Below are 10,476 nucleotides of genomic sequence, written 5' to 3' on the forward strand. Positions count from 1 at the left end.
CACAACAATGAGCCAACCTCCAATGACCCAACCTTTCAGCCCCGTTGGGAATGACCAAGTTGATAATGAAGACTTGCACATGGATGGTGGTGAGTTTGAGGGTGATGAATCGGGGGCTTATCTTCATGACCATTATGTTGGCGATGTTGAGGCAAATTGCATGGAAGAGGACATGGACCATGAGATTCCATACAATAGGTCCTATGCATGGGACTCGGAGGATGAAGGCCTGTATGAAGAAATAGATGAGGATGGTTTGATGGCCAAAGAAGCCAATGCTTTCAAGAAGGTAATAGGACGTAGTCACAAGACATCATTTTTCCGTGATCTAAGCCTAGCCGATAAGGCTATTGTTGATGGTGGCACAAGTAAAATTCTTGCACCAAGGTTAACTTCAAAGCGAGATACCAAAGCAAGTGTGTATGGTGTTAGTGAAGGAACAATGAAAGCTTGGTAGAACTTCAAAATTGGGCCAAGGACTACGCAGCTAAGTTTCATCGGCCATTCTTTGTGGATAAGTCAAACTGCAAAGTGTGTTATGTGGTGAAATGTGAGGAACACGAGAATAATTGCCCTTGGGTTATCCGTGCAAGATGTGTCAAAGGCGGACCACAATGGAAGATTACAAGTTCTGTGTTTCACCATCGATGTTGTGGCAAGGATATTGATGATGCTAATGTAAAGGATGATCACCGTCAATTGACCTCCAAATTCATTGCATATAGATTTTCATCCTCCATAAAGATACTCCCGACATATCCCATTCGGGCGTTGATGGAGATGGTGAAGGAGGTTTTTGGGTACGAGGTGAAGTATGGGAAGGCATGGAAGGCCAAGCAAGCTGCCTTTGAGATATTGTATGGTGGTTGGGAAGAATCATACAACTGCCTCACGATGGTGTTGAAAGCGATGGCAGCAGAAAATCCATGGCGTCATGCTGGCAACATGCTATTTGCTGATTCTGCTGCTGGAGTTTTGCTGGCTATTTGCTGAGTACCGCTGCTGCTGCTGGAGTTTTGTTGATGCTTCAAGAACACTAAGTGGAAGAGAACCATCACAAATGCATCAAGTTTCATAGTTCACCACAAATGCATCAAGTCTCATACATAGTTCACCACAAATGCATCAAGTCTCATACATAGTTCACCACAAAGTTTCCTACATAGTTCAAGACAAATGCATCATTTCATTCCTCTCCCCCTCTTAGCCGGTGCAGCATCCTTCCCCTTCACTAAGCGCCTTCTCCTCTGTAGCGGCACCTCCACCTCCTCCTCCTCCTCTGAAGCGGCCTCAATCACCGGGGCCTTACGTGCCTTCCTATCATATTTGTGCGGAGTATACTTTCCACGCCTTTGACTAGGCTGGGGTGCATCGGGCATCTGCGAGGTGTTGATCTCATCATGCGTCTGTTCATCGCCCTCCTCCCCCTCTCCATCAACCGAGTCGTCGAGTGGGTGTTCTGTGGCACTTGATGATGATCTTGACCTCGACGTAGAAGGCATGGCGACATCGATGGAGCGGCAGCCTAGTAGAGCACCCAGGCCACGTGCCCAAGACTTGCTCCGCTGTGAAATCAACATGTCAAAGTAAGGAGATAAACATTAACAAGTGTGTATGGAAATCAATTTACGAAGCATCATACCTCAACAAAAGCTTTTAGCTTGTTGTACGCCTCTTCACCTGGAGGGTACTTGTAGCGTCGTTCACATGCTTCGAGAGCTCTGATTGTTGTTCAAAACGACAAAATAAATCATGTTCCGTTCATTGTCTCGTATGTTCCCAACTAGAGATAACGGGAACTTACCACAAAGCAGACAACGGGCGCCGATTCATACCGTCTACCATATCTTATAAGTTTGTTGTACTGCATGTTGGCCATCCGGTCGAACCCCGGATTGGGTTCATGCAATATGTCATCTGGATCAAATGCTGGCGAGTTTATTTGAGTATGAGTAACGGAACGAAACCACATGAGATAGTGGTTGAATGCTTCCGTATCGAAAGCCCGCGGGGGAGGCTTAGAAGTAAGTTCACGCAATGAGAGCTCGGTCTTATTGATTATGTGCTTGAACTCCTGGATATACATGACACGCTCACGATTCCACTTCTTTATACTCTTTTGCTGCATCTTGTCCAGGCTACTTATTCAAATTCATCATGTTCGTTAGTAGCGTGAAACAATGAAAAGAATACCTTCAAGTAGTATTAAGCATTTACCTATGCAGATGTATCGAAGTGTCCTTGTACTTTGGCGGGGTCTCCTGATATAAGCCAAACTGTGTCATAACCTGTTGTGGCTGATGAAACTCAACGGCATAGTAACAAATCAATGGGCAACGCATCCTCCATAGGTTTGCTTCTTCATAACACTTTCGGTTCAATCTGAAAGTGAGACTTCTGCTAATATTGCCCGCCGTTCTATATGGCTCCCAGGTCACCTGTAGCGTCAAATAATAAAATAGGTGGTTACTATGATTTTTGGAAAACCGAAGGGGCAACACAGTCAACAAACTAACCTGCTCTGGGGTCGTGATGTCGAGCTCGTTGCAATAGTGCAAATACATGGTCTTTGAATTGTCAACAAAACCTTCAACCTTGTCCCGCTTATACGCCCACGTAGGCATACGGTCCGGGTCATCATGATCATCCCATGGCTCATAACCAAGACCCGTAGGCATTGGCCGCCCAACCGGCAAGCGTTCCCAACTCCAGACCGACAAGAGAAGCATGGGACCACCGATATTGGCTTCCTTTGCCTTGGCGGTGTTCTTTGGATCCACGCCCCTACGGCAAGCCTCGTCTAACTACACACAAATAGTAGATATGTCAGTAACCATATAAAATATCTACATTGTTAAGATACTATGCAAAACTAGTTACCTGCCGATACAAATAAGCTAGTGCCGCCGTACCCCAACTCAGTCCATGTTCCCACCCAGCAAACAACAAACCACATAAAGGAAGCATTCACGCCGTGCCATCCGAGAAAAGAGTCCAGCTGACTACATACCACAAGTATGCCCTACAATACTGTTGCACTGTTTCATCATCAACATCATCCGGTACTTCCTAAAGTTCTCAGAAATCCAATGATAACTTGCACCGGCAGACTTCCCTTGCACCCCGGCTCCATCCCAATGAGTCCCACCATAGTCTCACGCCATCCCTCTGAATCTGTGATAAAACAAATAGGCTCTCCTTTGATAGGAAGTCCAGTGATCATTGTAACATCCTGCAAAGTCACCGTCATCTCTCCAACAAAGAAGTGGAAAGTATGTGTCTCAGGGCGCCATCGGTCAACTAGTGTCATGATCGCACAAGGATTCATCTTCGCCATCGAATGAGACACGAGTGAGACAAATGGGAGAAGCCCAGTCTTCTGGATATACTCTGTGTATCGCTCGTCATATTCCATCTTCTCATGAACCGCACCAGACCTCAAGTGAAGCTGATCAAAAACCCTTCTTTCATCTGCCATGAACCATGCATGATGAAGTAGATCGTATGATGGATGGATAAGAGAAGCCATCCTACAAAATTACAAAGCCTCCTTTTCATTTGTAAATATCTAGAGTAATGGAAATATAAACATACATACGGGTGCAAATATCCATATCCATACAACAAAGGGATACATACAACTACAAATCTATACCTAAGCCAAATCATCCATACAAGTGAATATGCATACACACATTTGCACACAACCTCCTATTCGCTATGTCAAATTTGCTACCAAATACATAAAAACTAAAAAACCTACTATAAGTACCAAATACTAATCATACCATACATATCCCTACCCATACATTTCTAATACAAATGCAAGTATCAACAAATTTTTAAAAAGGAGATGAACTAGGGTTTCTACACATGGGGTGAATGCAACAAAATTAACCAATACAAAGAGGAAAAAGTTGGGGGATTACCTAGAGGATTAGGAGGGGAAGAAGATCCACCGGTTTTCCCCTTCGACCTGTCCTTCTTAATCGTGGATTTGGAGGAGGGAAGGGAGGGGCGGTGGGCTGGGCGATGAGACAGAGACGAGCCTCTGTCTCTCTCTGTAGCGAATCGCGGTGACAGGGGCAATTTCATCGAAGGGGCATGGTGACCCCATCCAAGGCGTCATGGTCAAGCCCATAGCGCCCCCGCCCCTGGGGCGTCATGCAACCACAGATGAGTCCAGGTGTACTGACGTGGCTGGTCAGCGCCGCGATATGGCGCCCTTCACAGGGGCGTTATGATGTCTAGCATGGTGCCCCGGCTGCGGGCGCCATGTGGAAAGGGCCATTTTGTGAAATATTTTTAAAAAAGGTTCATTTTGTGCTGAACTTTGGCCAAAGAGCCAGTTTTATGATTTTTCACGAATCACGTGAGGTTAGCTAGCAAAAAACGAGCAGCAGCAGCAGTATTGAATGCACTCAGCCCACCCAACTCACCCCGTCGGCGCTAGCTAGGCATAGTAATTAACTACTCCCCCGTTCTTCGAATAGCAGTACTGGTGGCTGGATCCTAAGTCCTATTTTCAGCTGGGGATGGAACGTGTGCGTGCGTGCGGGCTGCGTGCGCGTGTCCGCCGCCCAGCCGGGGGCGTGGGCGCGCGCGAGCCAGGACGATCGATCGATCCATCGATGGAAATGGAATGGACCAGCGGCGCCACGCTACGGCACCGCTGCTGGGTGGGCAGTGCGTGCGGCGGTGGACCATGCTGGTCGGGCTAGGACCTCGTAGGTTTGATGATCCATAAGCATAATGGGAGATGATTTGTGTACTTGTACGTGTCAGTGTGCGAATGAGTGCACGGGTCTTGTGTCAGCGTGTGCTCCTTCCTCTACTCCGGTACCCTTTTTATCCGTGTCGAAAATTCATGAGCTCCCCGGCCGGTGTCAGCAGCATGATCGTCTCCGACTGCGACGCGAGGTTCGGAGGCCTACGGCAGTTTAGGCTCCGTGGACTATTTAGAGGATTGTTGGTGCCCCAATTTTCATCAGGAAATCAATCGTCTTGCCCGCGGTTTTTGCTAGTGGGTAGTGACGTTGCCCATAGTTTTTGATCGCGTCATGTCTGAGCTCTTGCGCCGCGGCAGAGTGCGGGTCTGCGACTTGCCGTTGACGCGATCGACCATCGTTTCCGTCGACCTCTCTCTCTGATTAGGACGTGCAAGGTTGGCATTGAGATGAAGAAGAGGTTTCTCCTCCCCCTCCTCTGCCTAGTGCGCCGGCCGCTTCCCGGCCCGGCGGCCCCCGCTCCAGTGCCGGCGTCCACCAAGCCCTGCCCGATGGCCTCTCGGGTCTCCCTCTCCGCCTCCTTCTTCTCGTCGGGTTCCCCACCTCCCCCTCCCCGGCAGCCCCTCCGCTCCATCGTTGTTGGCCCCGAGGTGCTTGGCACCGCCTTCGGCCCGATCCTCCAGGGTGGATCCAGCGGCCGTGCCTCCCCTCCGGCGCCCCCCGCGGCCCCGGCATGGCAGACTAAGGTCTCCCGTCGTTTGCGCCGCCCCGCAGCCCGGGCTCCCTTCCTCGACCTACGGCGATGCGCTGTCGCATCTCACCCACCCTCCCCACCAACAAGCACCCGCGGACCCGTATCCCTTCTGCCCTGCACGGCTACTGCTACAATTGCGGGGACGACCGCCATATCTCCCGCGATTGCACGAATGAGACCCTATGCGTTCGCTGCGCGGCAGCGGTCACATCGCCAGGGAGTGTCACCTGCGGGGGAGTGCCTCGCCGCCGGGTGACCTGGTTCGGGGGCCGTCGGCGCCCCGCTCTGGCACGGTGCCTGCGCCTAGGCATTTTGGCGGGGGCGTGCCGGTTGCGCTGGCCCGCCAAGCTGAGGCCTTTCCCCCTGCTGCCGCCCCTTGCTCGGGGTCAGAGGTCCATGTCGCCGCTGCCGCCGCCGCCTCCGGGCCCTCCTCCGGCTGGCGTGGTCCGCCTGGTGAGCCCCTGGCGCCCGCTGGAGTGGGTGGAGTCTGCGGGCAATGTGCGTGGTCCGGACTTCTTGGTGCCGTTCGCCGACAGTGGAGTGGACCGGCGGCCTGCCCCGCCGGTGGTGGCTACCGCCGTAGTGGAGGAAATCGCTGCTTCCTGGACGACTCCGTGGACCTGAGGCAGATGGAGGCCAACCTGGCCCTGGCGGTGGTCATCACCATCACCGGCACAAGGCCGGCTGTGGACTTGGCCGAGGTAGCTGCTGCGCTCCACGCTGAGTTTGGCATTGGCCCAGACGACATGTCTATCCGGCCTTTCTTCCCGGAGGATTTCCTGATCATCTGCGAGCATCCGATCATCCGTTAACTCATGGTCGACCGCAGCCGCGCGACGGGCTCCGGTTCTGAAGGGAACTTCGAGCTTTCGCTCCGGCAAGGTCAGGCAACAGGTGTCCATCTGCCGTTTCTGGTGCCGCTCAAGCTGGTCGGCATGCCGGGGCATGCGTGGACTATGAAGACTGCAGGCGTGATTCTACGTGGATTTGGCTTTGTGGAGCAGATCGCGGAACGCACTGCTAGGCGCTATGACATGTCGGCGTTCCATGTCTGGCTTCGCACTGATGATCCGGAGAGGATTCCGCACCGGCGCAGACTATTCATCAAAGAGCCAGCGCGCGGCCGCCATGGCCTCGTCTCTGACACTCCGACTGCGTTCTGGCACCCCATCTCCATTTCACTGCTTGCGCCGCCGGTTCAGGTGGATGCGCCTGGCGATGCGGGGCCGCGGCCGCCTTCTCCGCCGTTGTCGCCAGGGGAGGCCCTGGTCCGGATGGTTCTTCTGCTGGTGGTGGCCCTGGCCGTGGCCCGTCGGTGCGGCAGGGTTCGATTGGCCGGTCTGATGGTGCGGCGTGCGAGGGCTCTGATGCATCCTCGGTGGCCTCGGCTCCTCTGGCGAGGGGCGTGGTGATCCAGGCGATGGTGGCCGCGCCATCGGCGGCGTCGCGTTCGGCTCCCTCGGGCCCGCGCATGGTGGACCGGCCTTGCATCAGCGGCTGGACCCGGGCTGACGTCAGGGATAAGGAGACAGAGCAGGTGGTGGGTCAGGTGGATCTTTTGACCGGGTGGACCGGGTCTTCAATGGTCGCTAGGGTGGTGGACAGCCAAGCTCTAGAGAGTTCTGCGCCGCGTGTAGGATTGGGCGGCCAGTCTGCGGCGCTGATTGCTGGGGCCCGGGATGTTGCGTCCCCACTGTCTGTGGGCATGTCCCCCTCGGGATCGGCGAGGACTTGCGAGTCGCGTGGCCCGGCTATACTGGGTACATTTGATGGCCCACCCCCATGCTGATTGGGTCGATGGTGCTGCCCCTGTCCGGCAACCGCGGCAGAGCCCACCTGCTGTCCCCAGGTCGCGACAACCCTGCATCGTTGCTTGAGCTGCCGGAAGACGACGCCCAATTGGATGGCGAGTTCTGCATGCCCGACGCGCCAATCCATGACAGGATGGACCAGGGCTGGGAGATGGTGCAGATCAGTATCTCTGCGCTGCAGCCCAGATCTGCCACCTATCCTGCGTGTAGTGGGGACGCGCCATGCACGCCATGCAACCACTCGGACCCGTGGGACACGCTACGTACGGAGCCGGTGGCTGTCCCCTCCCCGCTTCTTGCTAGACCGCAGGTCAGAGAGCCACCGGCTGCCAAAAGGCGTCCCAGGCAGAGGCGACAACCAGTTCCGAACCCCAGGCGAAGTGTGAGGATCGCGCGTGGTGTGGGACGGGGCTCGCATGCTTCAAAGCAGAAAGGAGTGCTAATTAGGAAACTTTGCTTGGCTAATGAAGGGGACCAGATTTCTGATGAAGCGCTGCTTGCTTATGCGCAATTGTTGCAGCAACCACTAAAGGACGGGCACATCAAGGCCATTCTGGCTCTTTTCGGTTGGGAGCCATCAGTCTCCCCTTGCTTGAGCATGATGAGGTGGTGGACGGCATGCGCTAGTGCCTGGTCCGTGGAGTTCTTCGTAGGCTTTCACAATGAGTGCACAAACGTACAAGGTTCTTGTGTGGAATGTCTGTGGCTTGAATAGCCCGGCTCGTAGATGTGCCATTAGTCAGGTGGTGTTCGCGGCCAATCCCACGATGGTTTGCTTCCAGGAGACTAAGCTGGAAGTTGTAACGCTTGACATTGTGAGGCAGTGCATTGGGAATAAATTCGATCACTTATTCTACCTGTCAGCTGTTGGTACACGGGGAGGGATCCTACTCGCTTGGGATGCCTCACTCGTGGCAGTATCCAACCCCCACTACACCAATAACACTCTGACCGCACTTGTGCGGCCTTGCGAAGGACAGGAATGGTGGATAACGGGAGTATACGGTCCACAGCTTGACCACGAGAAGATTGACTTCATGCAAGAACTCATTGACATTCGTGAGCTACACGCGGGGCCCTGGGTGGTCGTGGGGGATTTCAACTTGCTTGTAAACCCTAAGGACAAGAGCAATGAGTTGATCAACAGACGGATGATTTCCCGGTTTCGCAAGCGGCTTAACATGCTCGAGCTCAAAGAGTTATATCTCAACAGTAGACGGTATACGTGGTCAAATGAGAGGGCATGAGCAACCATGGAGAAAATCGATCATGTCTTCTACACCAATTCCTGGGAGGATTTGTACCCAAATAACCTTCTCACAGCGCTGAGTACCGCGGTGTCCGATCACAACCCTATGCGGCTGAATCTTGATGCCGAATTGAACATGGGCCGGTGATACGTCTTCAACGTATCTATATTTTGATTGTTCCATGCTATTATATTATCTGTTTTGGATGTTTATGGGCCTTATTATGCACTTTTATATTATTTTTGGGACTAACCTATTAACCCAGAGCCCAGTGCCAGTTTCTGTTTTTCCCTTGTTTCAGTGTTTCGCAGAAAAGGAATATCAAACGGAGTCCAAACAGAATGAAACCTTCGGGAGCGTGATTTTTGGAACGAACGTGATCCTGGAGACTTGGAGTTGAAGTCAAGGAAGCTTCAAGGTGGCCACGAGGCAGAGAGGCGCGCCTGCCCCCCTGGGCACGCCCCCCACCCTCGTGGGCCCCTCATGGCTCCCCTGACTGACTTCTTTCGCCTATATATGTCCATATACCCTAAAAACATGGAGGAGCAGAATAGATCGGGAGATCTGCCGCCAGAAGCCTCCGTAGCCACCGAAAACCAATCTATACCCGTTCTGGCACCCTACCGGAGGGGGGAATCCCTCTCCGGTGGCCATCTTCATCATCCCGGTGCTCTCCATGACGAGGAGGGAGTAGTTCTCCCTCGGGGCTGAGGGTAAGTAACAGTAGCTATGTGTTTGATCTCTCTCTCTCTCTCTCGTGTTCTTGAGATGGTACGATCTTGATGTATCGCGAGCTTTGCTATTATAGTTGGATCTTATGATGTTTCTCCCCCTCTACTCTCTTGTGATGAATTGAGTTTTCCCTTTGAAGTTATCTTATCGGATTGAGTCTTTAAGGATTTGAGAACACTTGATGTATGTCTTGCACGTGCTTATCTATGGTGACAACGGGATATCATGTGATCCACTTGATGTATGTTTTGGTGATCAACTTGCGAGTTTCGTGACCTCGTGAACTTATGCATAGGGGTTGGCACACGTTTTCGTCTTGAATCTCCGGTAGAAACTTTGGGGCACTCTTTGAAGTTCTTTGTGTTGGTTGAATAGATGAATCTGAGATTGTGTGATGCATATTGTATAATCATACCCACGGATACTTGAGGTGACATTGGAGTATCTAGGTGACATTAGGGTTTTGGTTGATTTGTGTCTTAACGTGTTATTCTAGTATGAACTCTATGATAGATTGAACGGAAAGAATAGCTTCGTGTTATTTTACTACGGACTCTTGAATAGATCGATTAGAAAGGATAACTTTGAGGTGGTTTCATACCCTACCATAATCTCTTCGTTTGTTCTCTGCTATTAGTGACTTTGGAGTGACTCTTTGTTGCATGTTGAGGGATAGTTATATGATCCAATTATGTTATTATTGTTGAGAGAACTTGCACTAGTGAAAGTATGAACCCTAGGCCTTGTTTCCTAGCATTGCAATAACTTTTACGCTCACTTTTATCATTAGTTACCTTGCTGTTTTTACATTTTCAGATTACAAAAACCTTTATCTACCATCCATTTTACACTTGTATCACCATCTCTTCGCCGAATAGTGCACCTATACAATTTACCATTGTATTGGGTGTGTTGGGGACACAAGAGACTCTTTGTTATTTGGTTGCAGGGTTGCTTGAGAGAGACCATCTTCATCCTACGCCTCCCACGGATTGATAAACCTTAGGTCATCCACTTGAGGGAAATTTGCTACTGTCCTACAAACCTCTACACTTGGAGGCCCAACAACGTCTACAAGAAGAAGGTTGTGTAGTAGACATCAAGCTCTTTTCCGGCGCCGTTGCCAGGGAGGTTAGCGCTTGAAGGTATATCTTTAGATCTTGCAATCGAATCTTTTAGTTTCTTGTTTTATCACTAGTTTA

The 10,476-nt window shown here is 51.6% G+C and overlaps 1 pseudogene; it reads right to left on the minus strand.

Moving 5' to 3' along the window:
* Positions 1-1,181: 1,181 nt before the first annotated feature.
* On the minus strand, positions 1,182-3,478 carry LOC147985935 (protein MAINTENANCE OF MERISTEMS-like; annotated as a pseudogene).
* Between the last annotated feature and the right edge of the window lie 6,998 nt (positions 3,479-10,476).

This window comes from Triticum urartu, chromosome 2A (genome assembly GCF_056163025.1).
Source record: "Triticum urartu cultivar PI428250 chromosome 2A, HENAU_Tu73, whole genome shotgun sequence".
NCBI lineage: Eukaryota > Viridiplantae > Streptophyta > Magnoliopsida > Poales > Poaceae > Triticum > Triticum urartu.